The sequence below is a fragment of the Phyllostomus discolor genome, chromosome 2 (assembly GCF_004126475.2).
Source record: "Phyllostomus discolor isolate MPI-MPIP mPhyDis1 chromosome 2, mPhyDis1.pri.v3, whole genome shotgun sequence".
Lineage (NCBI taxonomy): Eukaryota > Metazoa > Chordata > Mammalia > Chiroptera > Phyllostomidae > Phyllostomus > Phyllostomus discolor.
Genome location: NC_040904.2, coordinates 16560845 through 16582887, shown reverse-complemented (window position 1 = coordinate 16582887; position 22043 = coordinate 16560845). Strand labels below are relative to the sequence as shown.

General features: G+C 35.6%; 1 protein-coding gene across 2 annotated transcripts in view; it reads left to right on the top strand.

Annotated features, from left to right (window-relative positions):
- NCAM2 (neural cell adhesion molecule 2) overlaps positions 1–22043 on the top strand; it is a 415656-nt gene that overhangs the window by 111539 nt on the left and 282074 nt on the right. The window lies entirely within an intron of this gene.

The window sequence follows — 22043 nt, the reverse complement described above, 5'->3', positions numbered from 1 at the left end:
CATAGATGTAGCACACATTATTTAACCAGTGTCTCATTGACAGAAATTTGGATTTTTAATTGTCTCCCTCCGTCACATAAAATTCTATCATTTTTGCCTAGTTTTAAAAGAATATTCTTGTACAAATATTTTTGCCACTGTATATTGTGGACATACTTCTAGAAGTTGTATTTCTTGGTTAAAGCATACACGGTTAAAGATTTGTCACATATGCGGAGGTACTCTTCTTCACAGTGATCTTATTTTGCCATTCTGTGAGCAATGGGTAAAGGTTCACATTTAGCTCTCCCCAGTCTAACCCCAATATGTTGATAAAATTTTGACTTTTTGCCAATGAAAGGGGAGATAAATGACATTTCAGTCCCTGGTTATTTCCATTATTTTTCTATAAAGTATGTGTTCATTTTTCTATTTTGTTGTGTTGTTGAAAATTTCCTCTAATTCTTGAAGCCCTTAATTAAATATATTACACTTTTATATTTTAAGTTGCAAGTATTTTTCCCAGTTTGAGGTTTGCTTATTTTTCTTACAGTGTCTTTTAATGGACATTTTAATTTTTAATGTAATCAAATTTGTCTAACTTTTTTCTTTATTGCTTCTGAATATTGAATTATATCTTAAAGAGGTTTTTATCTCCCAGGTACAAAATAGGCAACCAAGATTTCTTCTACTATGTGCTTAGCTCTATCCCTCGATATTTAAATCTCTGACCATTTTGGCTTTTATCCTTGCGTATGACATGATGAACAGATCCAATTTTATCTCTAACACCATTGACATAAAGGTACATGCTCCGCCTTGGCTGGTGTAGCTCAGTGGATTGAGTGTGGGCTGCAAACCAAAGTGTCGCAGGTTCGATTCCCAGTCAGGGTACATGCCTGGGTTGCAGGCCATGACCCCCAGCAACTGCACATTGATGTTTCTCTCTCTCTCCCTCCCTCCCCTCTCTAAAAATAAATAAGTAAAATCTTTAAAAAGAAAAAGGTACATGCTCCCTCACTTTTCTAATACATATTTCTATTTTGACCCCTTGTTTTTTTTTGTTAATTTACCTATGTACCCAAAATACATTTTAGAAAATATGAAATGGTTGATATCTTGTAGGTGTTTTTGGTTTATTTTGTTTTTCTTAAGAATGATTTTGGCTATTAATTACCTATATTGTTTTTAAAATCATTTTTATTGTAATTCTATTACAGTTGTCACCATGTTTCCTCTTTGCCTTCCTCCACCCGTTGCCCCTGCTCCCACCCCATTTCCCACACTGTTGTCCATGTCCATGGGTCATTCATACATGATCTTTGTTTAGTCCCTTCCACATCTTGTTCGTTTTGAAACAAAATTTTTGATCATATTTGCATGCTGCAAAAATAATAAAATTTTATTTTATTGAAATTATCATAAATGCTTAAATTAGCTTATTAAGAAGCCACATCATTATGATATGGCAAGGCTATACCATACCCAAGGATATGATATTTGTTTCTGAGTCCTCTGTGTCTACTTTTATGGATTCCCATGGTCATTTTCAATATTGCAAAGCAAAATTGTCTTATTATACACCAGCATTATACAGATAAACGAAAATATTAAAATAAAACATTAAGAAAGGTATTTAAAGTGACAATTTAAAATGATACACTAACAAATGAGTTCTAGACTTGTGCACTGAAAGCCAAATGGCATTATGGAGAGAAATCAGGTAAGACCCGAGCACATGGAAAACCAGTATGTTATTGTTATATACACATGTATCATGTAATTTCTTTAAATTCAGGATTTCCTTTCATGACACATCTTTCAATTTCTTTCGCCCAATCATCATACAGCAAAAGGGAAATCTTACTCATTTAAGCTTAAACGCCCTTGCTCTTAAGTGATTAACACATGCCTCCACCATTTCTTCTTTCTTCTTTTGACATTCATAGGTTTAGCTATAGAAAAAAGAAGCAAAACTAGGAAATCTAAGATGCCTTATTTAATAAAATTTTAATCAATAAATGGAAAATGGGGATTTACAGAGAAACATAGACAGAAATCATGCCGATATTAGTGGAATTTCTCTTTGAAAAGTCTGAGGTCAGTATGTATCTGAAAGCAAACCAATGTATGAAAAATTGAAAGAAAGATTATTAAGGATGGAAAAACTTTATTGCCACTGGTATGAGCATTGAATACTTTTCAAACAATATTACTTGTTAGTAAAGCATATTCCTAGTAGAGAATTAAGGTTGTTAAACTAGTGCAGTTTGATACATCAAAGTCCTATCATATTATATCTCTGCCAACTTTCTAAAAATGTTTTCTGCCATAGAAACACAAGAAAACCTTTGATGATGGTGAAACAAAAGCCCAATGGAAGTCTTTGAAGCTCATACTAATAAAAATTGCAAATTATTTTTCACAAAAGAATCCATTCAACATAAGAAAAACAACAGCAAAATTTCAAACTGCATTTATTTGCTTTTATTTGTAATAATTTTTTACCATTTTGACCATTATTTACATTTTAAAATTGAATAATTAAAATAATATGGAGTGCATCTTATTAGTAATTTACTGAAATTTATAAGTGTAACCAAAGAAGACAATCTTTATGAGTTTTTTTCATGTTTTATGCAATGTGTCCTAGACAAAATTCAGCATTGGTGAAAACTACTGGTACCCATGACAGATGGTCACGCACAATGGTTTTGTTATATAATATAATTTTAGTCTTTTGTACAATAATTCCTTAGTAGTTTAGGGTAGCATATAAATACATCTGTATGATGCCAACAAGGTCAAGCAAAAATAGAAGAAGGTAAGAGGATTATTGCAATAGGGAAATATAGTTGATAAAAAAATAGCCAAGAGAATCTATAAATTAAAGATTTATCCGTAAGAGATCGATGATCTCTAATGTGCTTGAAACAATTCAAGTCACTGAGAATAAAAAGATGAATAAATAAGAATCTCTTCTTAATGTGGGGATTGCACAGTGGCCTGTGAGACTTTTATGCATAGCAGTGCACTTAAGGAGCTCCAACGTAGTGGAGGCAGTGATTAAATTCGCCTGAGGGGAGCAGGGATGCCAGCCAGGCTTCCCGGGGATTGCAGCTTGTAGAGAGCCAAGATGGCAATCTTTAAATAGCCCTTGTGCCTAAAAAGTTTTGCAACAGCGCAGCTCATGTTTCTATCGTTTTCCAAATTAGGAATGGATAAAGTGAGCGTATGAATTGAATATTATCTATCGCTATATGCTATGGTAAAACTACTTAAAGGGGAAGCTAGAAGAACGTGTGATAAAATATTCATACTCTTTTTCGGAATAAAATATTTTCAGTATTCTATTCCATGCAGATATATTTTAGGAAGATAGTTATTTCTGTAGATAATATCACAACCTTACTTGACACTTTTTGTTAGCTTATATTCAGGTTTTTTTTTTTCCCCTATGAAATGCTTTAAAGAGTTAATGGTCTTTCTGATATGTATTTGATCTGATGCTTCTGAGCATGTTTAAGTCTTTTGTGGTGATCTTAAGGACCCCGTATGGACTGAAGTTACCAGAGAGTTTGTGCTTTAAATGTAGGACCACAGAAATGAAGACTCTTTGTATCTGAAATATTCTTGAACAGGAAGCGTGTACATCGTGGTTTGACAGGAGAGCATCTTCCCAAACGGCTTTCACTGAGAGATTCTTCACAGTTCCTGTCACCTTTCTGTGACTTCTTCTCATCAGAGACTTTCTGAAAAACTCCTCCTTTAAGTAGAAAATGCTTCTAAAATGGGGATTTTTAAACAAATTCAAAAGAAGGACGTGATACAACATCTGACATTAAAAATCTTTACTTTTCCTTTGAAATCTTTATAAGCAGATAATTCCAGTCTGCAGATTTCTTTGTAGGAAGCTTTTTTAGTAACTGCAGTGAGTAGTATTCCCATGTACTTAAGTTGTCATAGCTATTAATAGTTCCGAGAATTTCCTGGACTTCCTTTTATATTGTTGATGTTCAGTCTTTGGAAATAAGTAGACTTGGATTTATTTACTAATGTGTAAATGTATTAATGTAGAAATAAAAGGTGGTTGGGGCAGGGGAGAGTGGTGGGGAGAAAATGGAGACAATTTTACTTGAACAACAATAAAAAAAGAAAAAATGATTCTGAAGTTGTATATCTCATAAATATTTACTGTATTTATTTTACTCTTAATGCATACATAGCTACTTTCTTTTTTTCAAATGGGTATTCAGTTCTTTCAACAACATTTACTGAAAGTCTGACCTTCCAGATTTATTATCATAAGACCTTTGTAGAGACCAACTGTGGGTCTATTTCTGGACTCCATTGTGTTCCATTAATCTCTATTTCTGTTATTATTCCAATGCCTAGCTGTCTTGATTTCTACAGCTTTATATAAGTTCTTGAAATAGGTAATGTGCATTTTCTTTGTCCTTTTTCAAAATTGTTGTGGCTATTCTAGGTCTTTTCCATTTAAATTTAGAACCTTCTTGATAATTTCTTCAAAAAAAATTAACAGAGAATTTTGTAGGAATTGCATTGTCTAAGGATTAGTATTATTTTAGTAATACTGATCCATACAATCAAAGGTTATGGAATATTTCTCAACTTATTTAGATGGTTTTAATTTCTCTCAGGTTTTTTTTTCTACTCTTAAATGTTCAGGTGTTACATATATTTTGTTGAATTTATCTCAGAATATCTCTATGATTATTTCCCCCCATATTTATATATTTAAATATGGATTTTCACTGTTTTCTGGTTTGCATTGTTTCTGACACTCTATCAGTGATACTAATATTTCTTTCTTTGTGAATAAAGTAGCTTTTTTTCTTTAACTTCTTTTAATATCTCCATCACTGATTTCCAGCAATATTGTTATGATGTACCTGATTCTGATTTTGGATGCTTATTCTAATTAGAGTTTGCTGAGCTTTTTGAATTAGTGGATTTGTGTTTTTTCATAACATTCAGAACATTTTCACTGTCTTCGGATATTTTGTGCCACCTTTTCTGGGATTCTGACTTCATGAATGCTAGACTTCCTGATCGTCCTTCTCTCTTTCTCTGTGATTCAGTTTGAATAATCTCTGTTGCTGTGTTTTCAAGTTCATTAATCTTCCCCCACCCCCAGAAGTTTCTAACATCTTAAGTACATCCAGTGAATAATTGGTTTGAAGTATTTTACTTAAAACTCTGGAGTTCCATTTTATTTTTTCTATGATTCCATTTTTCTCTTTGATATAATTTGTATTTGCCTATAAAGCTTTGAACATGTCAACTAATTCCATCTTATTTCTCATTTGTATCTATGTCTATTGATTCATTTTTCTTCTGGTTATGTGTCACATTTCCATGATTCTTTATTAGTCTGTTCTTTTGTTGTTGTGTATCTGTTATTCTGAATACCACATTGTTGAGTTTCTGGATATTAGTGTTTTCTCCTAAAAGGGGTTATGGTTTGCTAGAATGAAAATCAATGTGTTTGGGAATTAAATTGATCTGTTCAAGCTCAATGTTAAGGTATTTGAGAACAGAGTTTAAGGAAGCAGTAATCTAGAACTAGTATGGCTCAACTTTGAAGGCTTGACCTTTCTAAGATTCCTACTGAATGCTCTAGTTATTCAGCAAATTACTCTGCTTTGTTCCGACTCGGAAATCTCTCAGCCTGTGAGATGTGGTGGTTTTGAGCATTTCCCTGAAGTTCTTCTTTCACCCTGAAGGTTATCTTAGTAGTAAATAAAAAACCTAAGGGGACACTTAGGTAGATTTCTGGAGCTCTTTATCTGTGCACTCTCCTATTCACTCATACTCCAACACAAATTTTTGCCATTTAACCTGCTCTGAACTTGACTGTCTGTCTCCATAGTTCATAGAAAGTGTTGTGCTCTGTCCTCACCTTGTACTGGTGTCTAGCAAGCACCTCTGGACAGAAAGGCAGGGTGATCTTAGGTCTCTCTAATTTTCCCATTTCTCAAGTTTTAATGTGTTGTCTTATTATGAAAATCTTTAACTTTTTAAAATTTATAAGATGTTTAAATGAGAGGACTGATCTAGAACTTTTTATACCACAATGGCCAGCAATGGAGTCTACTACCTCTTTTTATCTTTTAAATAGCATATTCTTTATTGGAAGCCTTTACAAAACCTTATCCTTTTATTCTGTAATGTAATCTCCTTATCATTTTATATATAACTTTCAGACCTTAGTATAAATGTCACTCCCCCGCCCCCACAAGGGAGCTTTCTGAGGTCCTGCATGTTCACATCCTCGTTATTTGCTGCAGCAGAATTCTGCGCTTTCTTCATCAGTGTGTTTACTGTACTGCAGCATGTTGATTTGCCATTGACTTCTTTACACACATAACTGGAGAGTAGCCTCAAAGGTATGAACTATTGCTGTGGTGGGGTGGCCCGGTTGGTTAGAGTGTCATCCTGTGCACCCAAGGGTTGAAGGTTTGATTCTTGCTCAGGGCACATACCTAGGTTGCAGGTTCCATCCCCAGTTGGGGCACATGCTGGAGGCAACTAATTGGTGTTTCTCACACTGATGTCTGCTTGTCCCTCTGTCTGTCTGTCTCTCTCCCTCTAACATCAGTGAACATATCCTTGGGTGAAGATTTAAAAAAATATGAAATATTTAATACCATAAACATGAGTAATTAAATTCAAGTTTGGAGCAGAAAGAAATCAACTTTAAGTTGGGGAACAGAAAGAGTGACCTTTCTAAGAAATGACTGAGTGTAAACAATTTGGAATGGGGGGGATCTGCATTATAGGCGTGGGGGAGCATGTAAAGAAAGGCACAGAAATCTGAAAATGACTAACTGAATATCAATTTAACTTGGGCAAAATGTGAAGGAATTTGAATAATACAGTGATAACTGAAAAATTATATCCAAACCATCAGAAGCTTTTCAGCAAGAGACCGATGGGTTCACACACTTCTGGTAGTAGTGTAAAGGCCCGGGAAGCAAACTTGATGGAAGCTGAGTGGCAAGGGCAAGCATAGTGCCCATTGAATGCCTGAGATTGAGGGAGGGGGAGTGTTCAAACTGTATTCTTAGTTGTTTTTTCTTGCCTGAATATCTTATTGTACTTTTAACTGAGATAATATGTAATAAATAAAAAGTTGATAGGAAGAGATTATAACCTATTTAGAATGTATATGTGGACATGTCTGCTCTAAGTTCAGCTAGATATGTCTGTTTGGTACTTGGGCCTGGATTCTGCAGATAATCCAATGTGTCCGACACAGAAGAACAAGGTAGATAACACTGCAAAGAAGCAACTAGTCAACTTCATGGGAGGGAATTATATGGATAAAATGACTCATTTTCTTACCATGTTTATTATATGAGCCAAAAGGGGAATTTTTATTTAAGAAAAAGTTCATGCACTTTGACAACAATGAAAAGTGTAGATATTGTTTGAAGATGATTTGCACAAACTAACTCTGAAAAATATTTTCAGGGAAATTAAATATTGATGAAATTATATGATATTAAAGAAGCAGCATTTAGCTTTATTAGGTGTAGGGATGGCATACCAATTCAGTAAAAAAAAAAAAAGAGATCTGTGTTAGTAAGAGACGCATAATGAATTTATACAGCAAATGTCATCATATGTGAGATTTGCTTTAAAATACTGCACCGGAAGTCAATAAAGGAAAGAGATAACAACAAAAATGGAAAAACATTTATTATTCTTCAATCCACATTTTCTTCATTGTGCATGAAAGTTTCTATGATGTTAAAAATGAAGTATACCATTCACAAAAGTTATAGATTGGAGATGTGCATTGTATATATGAACACATACATGTGTGTGTATATGATACTTTCAGTTTGTATAAAATCGCTATAGAATGGAACATAGAATTAGAAGACCAGAAGCAGACACTTTGCAGCTCACAGCACATCGGGTAGTTGGGAAAAGATTGGCGGGAGAAGGCATGCAAACATCTGGGGGAGTGCACCAGCGGTGCTAGTGGTGAGGCTTCCGCAGTGAGTGACCATGAAACTAAAAATCACGAGGAAAGGAATGATGTGAGCTGCACACTTTTTTGCTGAAATCCAAATTGTTGCCAACTGGTTCAAAACCGAGGGGAATAGAGGGAATCAAACTCAACTTTGAAATCACCATTTTGATTTCTTTTTTCCTGACTAAAAGGGTAGTGTTGTCCATCAACCAAAACAGCAAAGACAGAAAAAGGAATGTAGCCTTCAGGGGAAATAAAATGGATGCTATCTTATTGTAAGTTAGTTCTTAGAGAACAGGCACTTCAGCAAATGTTTGCCACGTGCGCTCTCACAGAAGTGAGTGGTAGCCCATTATCCCTTCATACATTCTAATTTTTGAGACTGTTTAATTCTTCTATTAAAATGTTTTGCTCTGGCTGGTGTGATTCAGTGGATTGAGCACCAGCCTGAGAACCAAAGGGCCACTGGTTTGATTCCCAGGCAGGGCACATGCCTGGGTTGCAGACCAGGTCCCCAGTAGGGGGCTCTCAAGAGGCAACCACACATTGGTGTTTCTCTCTCTCTCTCCCACCCTTCCCCTCTGTCTAAAACTAAATAAATAAAATCTTTAAAAGATGTTTTGATTTGATTATAATTATGAATTATATGTCTTGATTTTTTGTACTTTATCTTTTTTAAAATTTAGAATATGACAGACTAAAATTTAATCTGATCATGTGTTTTAACTAGTTAACCCAGATAATTAATCACATTGCTAAAATGACTATCATGCTGCATTTTCTCTTTTTTTTATCTCCCAGTTAAATAAATGCTTATTTAAGCAGAGAGATAAAATGCTTTATTGCTTATATGAAATCTGGGAACTTACTTTGTCTTTAATATATGGCACGAGCTCTTTTTTTGAAATAAGTTCTTTAAATTAATAAAATTGTAATAGAAATTGCAATAATATGCACAATAGTTCCAGTGATTACAGACCACTAAAACATGAATCTTGTAATTACATCATAATTTACTTTGATATCTTCTTCTCCTATTAAATCAGTTATTAATTCTATCCCGTAAAACCACAGGACAGCTATTTTTTCATAATAAGATTTTTAAAATTATTTTAAAACCAATAAAAGATGCATGGAACAACGAAAAATAATCACCTTGAAAAATACTTTTCAAATTAGCTCAGGAACACTTAAAGAGTAGACTAGTTTAATTTGTCATGTGCCGCCACTGTCATAAGTCTCCATTTCCACATGTAAAGGTCCTTCTTGCTTTGGTTAGGTCTGCATTAGTAAGACTGGAGTGAGCAGTACACTCTGCTTCCTGCCAGGAGGAGCTCAGTATGTGAACAAGTTCCAGAGACCACCCCTACCCCTATGCAATCTCCATTAATCTTTCAGATACTCATATGAGTGAGTGTTAGAATAAAAAAGTAATTGCTATTATGGCATGCTTGTTCTATAATATTTCTGTCTCATATTGTGAAGAAGAAAACATTTTTCTTCTGTTTAACAACAGAAAGAAAAACAAATATGGTAAATTCCAAATCAGTAGTGCTTAAATTCCAAAGAAGCAAATTTATTCTGGACACATGAATACACCTTTGAATAAACAGAGTGAAATTGTTCAAGAACAACAATATTTTGACATGAAATCATTAAATAATAGATATTTGCTCTCCATTTTTGGTCTGCATATGTGAAGTACAATATATATGGCTATACAACTCTAGTAAAGCTAGTCAGAATTTGCTTGATATCCTATGAAAGCAATGCTAGTTGTTTCTTTACCTGTAATAAACACCAAATCGTAACTATGGAAGTCAGGTATAGATAGGTGCGTAGGTGGATAGATAAATAGATAGATATGCATAGATGCATTGATACATAGATATAGTATAGATGTGACTGTACTTATTGATACATTTCATGTTATATAGATGATCTTCTTTCACTGATATTTTCCAGGAACAACAAAGAAAATGAGTGGATAACAGCTGAATTTACAAAAAAAATGAATGAAAAATTTCTTCCAGAAACCATAATCATAGTTGTATACAAAGCTGTGGATATGATGCAATTGTAATTTATATCCTAAAGAAAAACTCTAGAAGATCTGTTCCAGGGTTGGCTAAGAAACTTGCATCTGTTGTAACAGGGGCTTAATGTATGTTCCTTCATTGTCTTCTTCCCACCTCTCTCTTCTTTCAAGGTTGCCTAATATCTCTTGCTTGTATAGCAGTCCAAATGATTACTGGTAGAAATGTCCGAGCTTCTGCACCTGCGGTTTTTCAATCCACCACAGAGCAGCAGCTGTATTCCCATAGTTGGTTCGTTCGTTTTAAACTTTTCTCTAATAGATTCTGTGTCATGCCTGCCACGTGCTCCTTATTCCCAGGGCCTGGGCTCCCTATTCATCTGTGGCATCGTGGTTATACTTTATACTCAACTGATGTGTTACTCACTGCTGCATTAATAGAAAGGAATTACATCCTGCCCTGGATTTTGGCAGGAAGAGTAATTCACCGCTTGAATGTGGGCTAAAATTAGCCTCCACATTGGTTGGAAATACGAACACATGAACACCTTGTTATGTCTTATGCAATACCATTGAATATGTTCCCCTGGCTGCCGCGCTCGGCGTTTTAGCATTAACTATATTTTATACACAATGTTACGGAGTTCAATAGCTCTAAGAATTGATGAGAAATTCTGCTTTTGTATCTTTAGAAACTATTTTGGACATGAGATAGTTGGTAGTCTTGGGTATGTCATGCAAGTTTATGATCCTAAAGCAATTATATATTTAAAATTTTATAAAGTAATCATATTCACCCTTTGAAGGAAGAGGATAAAGTGCATTGAACTTCATCACGTGTTCCCTGTTACAAAATCTCAAGAATGAGAACTTCCTGTATGTGTCATCTTGTGCATTTTTTAAAAAGGATCTGTGTAATACATGCAAAAAACAGCTGCCCGTACTCACAGCTGCAAGACAAATATTTCTGTACAATGTCTGTGTGTACTTGGGCAGGTGAGGGTTAGAAGCTCCCACTTGAAGTAAAATGGTGAAGTCATTGACATTTTGTTGTACTTGCTGCACCCTGTATAGTGACTTCTTCATCCAGGTGAGGCAAGGAAGACACTGAACGTACACCTCATTCTCTCTGAGAAAAGATACTTATATGTAGTATAAGGGAGACAAAGCTAAAAGCTTTGGACAATGAACTCGGCTTCATCTGGGTTTGAATCTCGGCTCTGAAATTTATCAGCCACGCCATCTTTGAAAATTTAACCTCAGTGTTTTTTAATATATGTCTGTTCAAAATATTATTAAACTGTGCTAGGTAGAGTATAAAATACTGGCAAGGCTAGTTTTGGGGATTATAAGAATTAAATATATTCATTTAGAACATTAAATAAATATATGGAATATAGTGTTTGATCAATATAATTTATATTTTATGCTCTGAAATTAATTACATTTTAAAATTTTCTTACATAATTTTATATACATACATATGGATGTATAAATAGTGTGTTTACATATTGTGTGTTATTATATACTTTTCAAATTTTACAATGTGAAATGTGAATATATTATCAAGTGAAGAAAACATATTTGCATTTATATATAAAAATTTCACCATAACATTGGAGTTGGGCTGGATGAGGAATATATAAAGGGGAAAGAGGACTTCTAAAAGGTAGGCACTTATTATTATCAAAGTAAGGAGCAATCGAGGAAGAAATCAGTTTATGCTTATTCTGTTCCCTGAGATGTTGTGCCTTCAAATCCTCAGACTACTGATGGTTTACTTTCGTAACTCTCACTCATGGTCCTCTAACTATATACATAGTGTAAATTTGCTGCTAGATTGAATTGTTATTGTATTTGTTTAATTTTTATAATGTGAATATTTAGTGTCATATAAGAAAAGGAAACGTATAGTGTATGAAAGTTTAAAAGAGCATAGAGATATAATAGCTCACTTAGTAACATCCGTGATTCATCTACATCTATGTTATACAACTGATATAAATATCACTTTCTTATAGTAAATATGTTTTTAATACAAGTGTATTGCAGTTAAGAATTTTATAAAATTTAGGTTTTAAAGAACATGTTCCACAACAGCTGAAGCTAAATTTTTAATGAGGGCTAGTTTATTAAATATCAATATTTTGTTTCTTTCCCAGTAAAGTTTCTAAAATTTTCCAAGTTTCTAAAATCTTTAAGTTTAAAAAAGTCCTAAAATTAGTTGACCAAAATTTAAAGGTGAAAAGAATTAGAAACTCTTTTACATTCTCATTAACAGTAAAATTGAATAAATCTTATATATGCAATTACTTCTTAAGTCATTACTATACTTTCAGATGTTAACTTCATATTAGATAATTTTATATACAAGAGAATATTGAATAAGGTCATTTGAATGCAAGATGACTATACACTTTTATTATATAGGATATCTGCATTCTGCGTACCCTTTGAAGTATGGAAACAAGACTCCAATATCTTTATTTTTCAGTCTTGACTTTTTTGTTTGTTTCCTTGCTTTTTAAATATATTGTGTTTATTATGCTACTACAGTTGTCCCAATTTTCCCCATTTATCCTCTTCCACCCATTACCCTCATTCCTTCCTGCAATACCTTCCCTTACTTCATGTCCATGAGTCATGCATGTAAGTTCTTTGTCTACTCCGTGTTCTAGACTGTTTTTAACATCCCCCTGTCTATTCTGTACCTGTGAATTTGTACTTCTTAATCCCTGCACCTTTTCCCTCATTCTCCCCGTCCCCTTCCCAGATGATAACCCTCCAAATGATCTCTGTATCTTTGATTCTGCTTCTGTTCTGCCTGTTTGCTTAGTTTGTTTTTTAGATTCAGATGCTGATAGTTGTGAATTTGTTGTCATTTTTATGTTCATAGTTTTGATCTTCTTTTTCTTATATACTTCCCTTTAACATTTCATATAATACTGGCTTGGTGATGATGAACCCCTTTAGTTTTACCTTGTCTGGGAAGCAATTGATCTTTTCTTCAATTCTAAATGATAGCTTTGCTGGATATAGTAATCTAAGTTGTAGGTCCTTAACTTAGGATGTGCATAACTTTCAATACTTCCTGCCAGTCCCTTGTATCCTACAAAATTTCTTTTGAAAAATCATCTGATAGTCTTATGCAAACTCCTTTGTAGGTAACTGTCTGCTTTTCTCTTGATGCTTTTAAGATTCTCTCTTTATCTTTAACCTTTTACATTTTAATTATGATATGTTTTGGTATGGTCCTCTTTGGGTCCTCTTTGATTATGACTCTGTGTTTCCTGGACTTGTATGTCTTTTTCCTTCACTATATTAGGGAATTTTTCTTTCATAGTTTTTCTAGTAAGTTTTCAATTTCTTGCTCTTCCTCTTCTCTTTTTGGCACCCCTATGATTCAGATTTTGGTATGTTTGGAGATGTCCCAGAGGCTTTTTATTCTATCCTCATTTATTTTTAATTCTTTTTTCTTTTTGCTATTCTTATTCAATGCATTTTTTCTTTTTTATGTTCCTAATGGTTGATATGAATTCTTGGCTTCATCCCCACCATTCTTGGTTCCCTGTGGATTTTTCTTTATGTCATTTAATGCAACCTGCCTGCCTGCCTGTGTCTTTTTTGTGCTGTTGCAGTAGCCAGTGAGTTCTTTGAGCATCCTGATAACCAGTGTTTTGGACTCTGTATCTTAAAAGTGGCTTTTTTTCCCCATTTCATTTAGTTCTTTTTCTGGAATTTTGTTCTGTTATTTCATTTGGGCCATATTTCTCTGTCTCCTCAATTTGACAGCCTCCCTGTATTTGTCTCTGTGTATTAGGTAGCGCTACCTTGACTCCTTGTCTTAGTAGTGTGGCCTATTGTAGAAAAGGCACCTGTAAATTGTGTGCGTTGGATCCTCAGGTAATCACTAGAGCAGGACGACCTATGTCACTGCTCTTCGGCTTTGCGTGGGGGAGGGGACAATGCTGCTGCCTGGCCTCTGGAGATTTGCCCAGGAGGAAACTGTCTCCCAGCACTCACGCTGCTGCCAGTCATAGCACTTTCTCCCCTTATGGCACTTGTTCCCTTCCATCCGCTGCTGTGGTGCTGAATCACAGAGGAGTGGGTCAGAATAAGTTCCGAGACCTTTGCAGTCCCTTTAAGAGGAGCCTCCTGAGAATCCTTCAGTTTCTTCTGCCATCCCAACCCCCAATGATTTTTAAAGTCAGAATTTTTGGGGACTTATCTTCCTGGCACCAGAACCAGGCTGGGTGATCTGGTCTGGGGCTGGGATCGCTCACCCTCATGACCCCTCCTGATTTTTATCCACCTTAGGTGGATGTGGGACCACTCCTTCCTCTGCTTCTCTGCACCTCTCCTTGTCTCTGCACCTCTCCTTGTCTCCATCCTCCTATCTGTTTGGGTGAATGTGGCTTCTTTAAATCCTTGGTTGTGGGGTTTCCACACAGCTTGATTTTCTGACAAATCTGGGTGATATTTGTTTTGCAGTCTAGTTGTAATTTTTGCTGTAGTTGTGTGACAAGGTGAAACATTTTTACTTGTGCCTCTGTCTTGACTGGAACTCCTAGTCTTGCTTTTCAAGGACATCTTGCCTCAATTATTCATTTAATTCTTTAGTTTTGATACATATTATATTGAACGAGCATTGAAGCATAGAAAAATACTGCCAAGATTTTTGATTCAGCATTGGTAATTAGGTAAAATTATTTTGGTCACAAATACATAAGATTACTTAATTCTGCAGCAAAGAAGTCTCTGAGATACTGATTAAGAGCTTTCAACATATATATTGATTTCTGTTGCTGGCTAACACAGATCAATTACAAAATAAGGAATTTTTTTATAAATTAATTTATACCAGTAAAGCCTAGATCATTGGAATTATAACATAGATTGCCATTTATTAGATAGAAAAAAGAAGATATATTCTTAACACACAAGAAAGGATAAGTTAGAAATCAAATGCCTATAAGGCATTTGCTGCATGTTTTATACATATATATGTATATGTATGTGATTTTTATTCATTTGTTCAGCAAATATGAATTAAGCACTTACGATATCCAAATGTAGAGTAATTTATTGTGAGTTAGAGTTGTTTTTATTACATTCACAAGCAGATGATCACTAAAAGTTTACGTCAAAGGAAAGCTCACTATGCTGGATTTATAGCATCTCATCATCGGGGAGTGTTGAGTGAGCTGAGTGACTGCAGTGCTTGCACTGTGTGTGTGACACCGTGCACACACATGCACACCCCCACAGCTGTATATAAAACAACCTCTGTCACTGTGAGAGCCAGATAGAAACAGGGTGAGCCTGAGAGTCAGAGGGGTACCCGTTAAATAACTGGTAGCTGATGTGTACAGACCCAGGGAATGCTAAATGAACAAAGATTCTTCAGTACTGTAAATCAAGAAATATTCTAAATCTATAGGTCCCTTGTCCAATAATGTGTTTAATTATATTCATTTTTTAGTTTAAATAATATTTTTACATTATTTTGGACTTGAGAGTCAGTTTGAGAAGCTTCTGCCAAAGCAGTCAACTTAGGGAGCACAGGAAAATCTTTTTTGCTTTAGGATTTGTACATGTATGTATAAGCTTGGAAACTCTTAAAATGTACCGTGTGATGTATGTATTCAGGCCACCTGGTTTTGAGTCATTGTCCACTCTTCTGTCACAAGCCCAGTTGGTAGTGGTGCAGACCCTACAGGGTGAGGCCTGAGTGTTCACAGACTTGAACTCACTTGAGACACCAGCCACAAAAGGGCACCAGTGACTAGACTCAAGTGTAAGGATTCATCCTCCTTACTCCCTCAGGTTTGATAATTTGCCACAATAAGTCCGAATTCAGAAAGGTGCTCTATTGAATGGTTCCAGTTTTATTATAATAGATACAATTTGGGAAATGCTTCATAAAGAGACACATATAGTGAGGTCTAGGAGAGTACCAAATACCGAGTTTTAATGCCACTTTTAGTGGAGTTAGGGCTCATCGCCTTCCTGACACATCAGTGCGTTCACTAGGTCCAACGTTTGTTTTGGGGTTTCTTTACGTAGTCGTGAAGGGTTAAAACCTTGGACAATGGGAAGGAAGGTAATATTTAGCCTCCATCACTTCCTTGGAGATGGGGCTGACTCAAAGTTCTGGTCCTCTCATCGTATAGTTGGTCTTTTTAGAATGACCATCCCCCATCCTACAGCTTTCTAGGGATTTAGCACAGAAACTTCATTAGCACAAACTATCAGGTACAATATAAGGAACTCATGAATAAGGAAGACAGTCCCAGGACTTTGGAAATTCCTAGAGTTAGAATGGCCCTCCCAGGGGCCAGAGACAGGCCTGTCCAATTGCATTGTTCACCAGCCACCGTTCATGTCCTGTTTGAGTTCAAAGCCATATGCATCAGAATTAGAAGTATGTGGTACTTGGGTGCAGTTTAGGTAATTTTGGAATAATTTACTTCACAAGATATCATGATGGAATATGACTAATTAAATGTATTTCATTTCTCATTTGTTTTGCATTCACTCTCTGCGTTGTGTATCTCAGGAAGAATGGTGATTTTGGCTTGAGAAAATCTACGACCTGAATCTCATTGCGTGTCTCATTGAACTTATGCTAATACATTTGGATACATTTATTACAATATTCATATTTGCATCTTTACATGTATCATGTGCCACTTTAAGAAAACTGTCACTCCATATCTAATTAGGAAGCAAATCCAAAAATGTACTCATTTTACAAAGATATTCATCTATAACACATTTGAAATGTTATCATATTTTCACAAAATAAAATCCTAGGACATGATTTCAGAACCGTTACATATAATAAATGAAAGCTCTACACATAAGTTCAGACAAATATTCTCCCTGTGAAATAGAAAAATAAAGTGGGTCATGTATTTTTAAAATATACATAAAACATAGAGATGAATGTTTGCTGAATCAGCAGATTGTAAATTTTTATAAGCATTTATGCTCAAAAATTTTTAAAATACCAGAGTAGCAAATTACTGATATAAAATACCACAATTTGCATATGAGTATAGACTGTTAAGGGGACAGGGTTACATTAAGGTCAGTAGAAATCTGTATGAAAAAGAAAGGTCCTCTCAATTTTCTGTGCTTTCACTCTTCATGTCTAGTAAAAATATCCAATTTCTTTCTTTACTCTATTCCAGGCCTACATTTGACATGCATCCTTAAACGATTACAGGCATGAAAAAGAAGGAAAGAGTGTTCTTGGTAATGATTGACATGTTTCAAGATACAGAGAAAAGCCTGGAAAAAGCCTGTCAGATTACCTAAAACACTGGCAAGCAAGTAATTGTTATTTCTAAATGCTACCGGCATCAGTATATCTGTATCGGAAATGTTTCATCTACTGGTGAAGAACCAGGTTGCAGTTTAAACTGTTTAAAAATATCATGAGTAAGTAGTTTAACTTTGTCACGTGGAAGAAATTTGGCAGTTCCTGTGAGGAGTTTAAACTGCTTTTATGTAGAGATAAAATAGTAAAGTCTCAATTGCTTACTCAGTTCTTGTACTTAAAATAATGAAGTCTCCAATTAGCATATTTTTTCATCCACTTTCTTAAATAGTGATGTTGAAGCAAAAACAGACATTTATAGAATCATATTAGTTTGTCCTTGATGTGTGGCATTGAATTAATGATGTCCTGGATACAGACTAGGAAATGAACTCAGCGATTCCCTTGAAGAAGCTTATACTCTAGTAAAAATAAGGATAAGTGCATTGCTTTCAGTGGTGACAGCCAAAACTGAGATCAGTGATTACTCATAGAGAGAATATGATTGAAGTACTTCAAAGGCACTTTACTAAAAGAAAGGAGACTTGAGAGGGATGTCGAAGCAGGAACGGAGAGTGAAGGCTTTTTCCTTGTTGAGAAGACAGCTCTTCTGTCTGGCTCCCTTTACTGTGATCAATGTTTTGGATGAATCACAACTCTTTCCTCTTGAAGACATTTGTCATGGAAAGTGATATTTTAGGGTTTTAATTTTTTCTCTCATACATATCTTTCTCAAAACATACACACAATTCTCAAAATGCACACACAGACACACATATTTCACAAACCCAAGATCCTTGGATATTTTTAGTTTACTATCTTTTTTGCTTGCTTAGGATATTTTTTATTCCTATATGCAGAAAATTTCATTGTTATGCTCTGTTTTTGTTGTTGTGTGCGTTGCTTGATATAATGTACACATACGAAGCATAGATACATTTAGATTTTTTAAAACATCTTTCTATGCGTTACCAACATGACATGATACTAAGAGCTTTTTTTGATTTGCTGAGTGTCAGGAATGCTTATAAGAACTTATATGGGTTATCTATTTCATCATCATAAAACTTGATGGAGAAATTAATATTAATACTTGTATTTCACAGATAAAGAAACTAAGGCCAAATAAATGTAGGTAAATAAAACAGTGCAAGTCTAACCTTTATTAGACTGAGATATGAACCTGACATTAATTCCGCTTGTAGAGTCTTGTGGTTCAACTCTTAATTAGTACACAAACTAGGGCAAACCTGATTTATGTAAATAAGAGACTTCATATACAGTAAGCGAGAGAGCTGACTTCTGAACTTGACTGTGCTCCCAGAGTCTTGTGGCCTGGCTCTGAATCATTTCAGTGGTACCAGATAGGGTCCTAATGACTCTGGTTTTCTCCTGGCCCCACATCCCTCCATTGAATTAACGCAATGAATGAAAACGAAAAATGTGTCTTGGAATCCTCCAGTGCACCAGAATCTCAGCGAACAAATACCCTGGGACCAGAACTCGACATGTAGTCAAGCTACAGTACGCAGTTGCCACCAGGTGGCGCCAAATACAACCAAAAAATGGATAAATCAGCATGCATCTAGGGAGTGTCTGCCAGGCAAGTTCAGTTTTATCATTTTTGCAATTCATTAGCTCCACATACCTTGTTATGGTGGAGTTTTCTATCCTTTGGGTTGAAATTGAAAAAAAGTGAAAGAATGTTAAATGTTTGTGGGTAATCACAAATACTTCTAAGAAAAACTTTATTTGGCCTTTTGAGACAGAATCTGAGACTTGAAACTTAAAAACTATTAATTTAAAACACATGGAATAATTGGATTTCATGTATCATATCTCCACAAAAAAACAGAGATATAGCCGTAACCCCTCTGATGAGAAGCACAAACCCCAAATACTGCCTGTGTAAAAGTAAGCCAAAATCTACATTTTCATAACTTCGTTTTTTTTTGTTTTATTTACTTAACTTTTTACTGTTCCTAATTCTAATTAGGGAATATTGTAAAACCAAATGAGGCCTTTCCAGTTTAACTTGATATTTAAATAAAACTTACACTCTTTCAGAGCTATTTCCCAGGGTAATTTATCACAATCCCTTTGCTTATCTATATTTATTAATTCATTTATTGAAGAAATACTAACTGCTTGATTAGGCTCTGCCTGGCACTGTGAGATGTGAGGGTTCAGACGATGAGCCCAGCTCACACAAACCCTGTGGTTGCATTCCTCCACCGTAATGGGAGGAACAGATGATTTTCCGGTAACTCGACATTGTGACTTTACATCGTAAGTTCTCTGAAGCAAAGACTTGAGATAGTAACCACGAGAGTGAAATTGCGGTGTATGTCATGTGTCAGGCCCTGTTTTAAATGATCCTAACGCGCCATTTTACCTAATTCTAATAACAACCTTGTTATTTAGCGTGGTATGTGTCACCTAAACAACCCTCAGGCCTAGTAAAACACTTGAAGGACTAGGAGGATTCAGAAAAGCCCTTATCTTACTGAGCATTACATTGAAAGGATACAGAAGGAAATTGGCAGAGGGAAATGGTGTATGGGACAAAGTCCGGAGGAAGCCACGTATAAGTTTCAAAGAGTCTCCTCTCATGGGGAGTCACGTGGGATACACTTAGTTCTCCCAGCAAGGATGTGTGACGATACGTGCTAAGTGCCATCAACGATGGAAGTTCATCCACACCAGGCTCTCTAGGAATTTTATTGGGGTCAGTCATAGAGCATGCAGCCTCCTCGTGACTGGCCTCAACGACGCAGTCTCTAGCCCCCTTCTAAAGCAAAAACAGGTGTTCCCCATAAATCACCTTGGTTTTCCAAGCTGGCACCATTGGCCAAAGGCCCCAGACTCACAAACACTCTCTTAGTGGAGAGATTATTTCCAGGGCACCAGCCAAGCTCTTCCTCTGGAATGTGAAGGGTAGGGATAACCCAGGCTTCCTAAGTTAAACTTTTACTTCTTAGTCTGCCTGTCCTCCTTGACCTAAGCTCTCTTACACTAAAACACTGTATGACTTTGAACATCTACATTTAGTATAGTATTTATATTTCCATCAGACACAAGTTAGTAAGAACTACAGATTTGATATGACTTTCCAACAGAATCAGCCATTGCACAAATATTATATATATTATGGATAAGCACCATTAAAATTGGCTGCAATTCAGTTATCTCTGGGTTTGAAGACAGTTGGGGACAGAGCCAGTCACTTTATTTTCGTCACAGGCTTGTACTGAGGCTGGTCGATGGTAATCACACTTAGATATAATTTAGTTTGAGTGTCCCCAAAGACCTCCTGTAACCTTCATTGTCTTAATGTATAGTCATTTCCTAGCACATTCTGGATCCACTCTGTGACGCCAACTGCTTTATTCTCCACAGAAACGGACAGCAGTTGTCTGTTTCAATTCTATTTAATACCTTTCATCCACATAAATGTGGCCGATATGTATTTGTGCACAGCACAGGGTGGCATATTGGTCATGCATTTACCAGAAACGTGTCTAAGCATTTGGTCATCAAAGAGTAAAATTACACAGTGATTAGTCTGCCAGGAATTGTATACCACCTCACAGTCCAATGGCCAAGTGCAGAGTAGTTTCTAGAAATTTCTTCTCAAATGATATCTTTTGTAGTAGATGTAACCGGGGAACAAGACTCCAAAGGTACTTTCTAGTACATTACTAGAATTCCACATAGTCATCAACAGTTTGTCCAGATCTTCATCATATTATTTTATGAAAATGTTTCAGAGGGATGCAGCTCAGGCTTATGGCTTTTCTGTTTTGGGGCTTCAGATATAATCATGCTAAGAGGCTCTTCTTTGAATGTGCAGAGCTTGAAGGACCCAGGCCTGCCGGGTTAGTAAGTTACCGCACAGGTGGCTACTTTTCGTTTCTCCCAACTAACAAAGAAACGGGAATGGAGTTAATAACATATTCAAAGGCCAACAGTGCAGCTTTAGAAAGGCTGGTCAAAGAAGGATATGAAGGAGCGATATTTAAATAAAGCCTCCAAGAATGAAAAGAAACTTACCATAGAAAGATGGGATGGAAGGCAGTACCGGAGAGGGAGTAACCCTTGTGAAGTGCCCGAGACAGAGAACAAAGCCCTGAATATTGACGGAATTATGGAAAGCTAAATGAAGATACAACATAGTCAAGGATGAGTGGGGAGGTACGTGCCATGTATGCAGGGCTTTATAAGCTTTTATGAGAGTAAGGAATTGTAGAATGGTAATGATGATATTTACTTTGAAAAAAATTGCTTTTTCTGGTAAGTGCTAGGTTATGGTAAGAAAGAAGAGTGGATACGTGAAAACAGGTTGTAGTATTCTAGGTAGGATTACAGTCACCAGTGCAACAAAAGAGGAACGTGGGTTAAATATTGGAGATAAATCCAGGACACATGGAGAGGCTTACAATACGTGAGGCATATAAAAAAAGAGGGCATGAAGCTCTGTTCTTACTGGGTTTGTATTCTCTTTGAGAGATATTGAAAATAAACATAACTGATAAGCAAATTATAAATTATAAATGCAAGTAATGTGGAAAAGAGTAAGAGAGATTGGGAGCGAGGGTGAGTAAAATGTACTACATGAACCGGAGGGGTCAGTGTGACCTCATCAAAACAGTGGCTTTGGAGCCAGCACTTCCATTATTTCTCCAGATATTTTGATCCTC